Below are 1,524 nucleotides of genomic sequence, written 5' to 3' on the forward strand. Positions count from 1 at the left end.
GACCAAATTGGATTCCCGCTAACGCCTCCTCTCCTCCCTGCCCAGACGAGTACTGATGAAAGATAACCGCCTCTGCATTAATCAAAGAGATGGAGCATTTTGATCCCACTCTAAATTAGATTAGATGACATAAATTTAACAATTTGTACAAAATGCTAAATCAATTATCAGCAGGTCAATCGGCTTGATCTGCTGCCTTGCTCTGCCTCAGCAAACAAAAGAATTGCTCATTGAATTTGACAGAGTTTGGATGGAAAAACGAAACACATTGACATGTTTCCTAATGGGCAAAACCTGCATGGGATATCTTAAAGGGCCTGTGACATCAAATTTTTGTTATAAATATGAATGCATTACTGAAAAGATAAAATTAAGAACCTTTTGCAAAAAAAAAACACWGCTGAGATGAACAGTTGTTGAGATTTTCACATGCACATTAACAGTGACGACAAAGAGGARCACCTGCATGTAAACACAACATTGCTACAATGGCTAACAACACAGACAGTAGTGACAAATCTGATGTTTCTTTAGATTATTTCGAATCACTGTCAGAGATGAAAATAACTGCCAAAGATCAGAAAGTTTTCTTTATCTTCACTTTTTTATTCGAAGTTTAAAACAAACCGTGTCAGTCATGTAACAATATGGGTAAAATCATGTGTCAAATATCCTAAATACAGTATTGTGTGAAGTTTTTTTTTAATTTATAGGAAATACATGTCAAAGGCACTTTTAAGTCTGTATTTTTTTCTTCTTTCAGCTAGCTTTTTCCTACTTAAAGCTTTGAGCTCCCTTTATTTTTACTTTTAGCATGCATTTTGCACTTTAAGCTTAAAGCTAATGTTTTGCTGCTTTAACCTAGCATTTTACTATTTTTACTTAAACTTTTTTTGCTTTTTTGTTAGTGTTCTGCAACTTTCAGCTTAAAAGTATGATTTGCCACTTTAAACGTTAAACTTGCCTTTTGCTACTTTTCATCATCATCATCATCATCATCATCATCATCATCATCATCATCATCACTTTATTTATATAGAACATTAAAAACAACTGTGTTGACCAAAGTGCTTCACAGACACAATACAATTAAAACTGCTAACAAACCAAAAATAGATAAAAAGGACAATTATAAATTCCTGATGTAACTCAAACAACTCAAATTAAAAGCTAGTGTAAAAAAGTGAGTTTTCAAGCAAGATTTAAAAGCCTGAACAGACTCTGCAGTATGGATCTCAAGAGGCAAGTTGTTTCAGAGTCTTGGGGCCGCCACAGCAAAAGCCTGGTCCCCTCTACGCTTCAGCTTTACCCTTGGCTGCACTAAAATCATCTGATTAGAGGACCTCAGTTCTCTGTTTAGTGAATTAAAGGGCAACAGAGCCAATAAATAAATGGGTGCCAAACCATTTAAAACTTTAAAAGTAAGTAAACAAATCTTAAAATCAATGCAAAAGTGCGCAGCCACTGGAAGTCAACTAAAACAGAAGTGATGTGATCTAGAACCCGTTAAAAGATGAGCAGCAG

Source organism: Austrofundulus limnaeus, unplaced genomic scaffold, assembly GCF_001266775.1.
Source record: "Austrofundulus limnaeus strain Quisiro unplaced genomic scaffold, Austrofundulus_limnaeus-1.0 Scaffold6, whole genome shotgun sequence".
NCBI classification, from domain to species: Eukaryota; Metazoa; Chordata; class Actinopteri; order Cyprinodontiformes; family Rivulidae; genus Austrofundulus; species Austrofundulus limnaeus.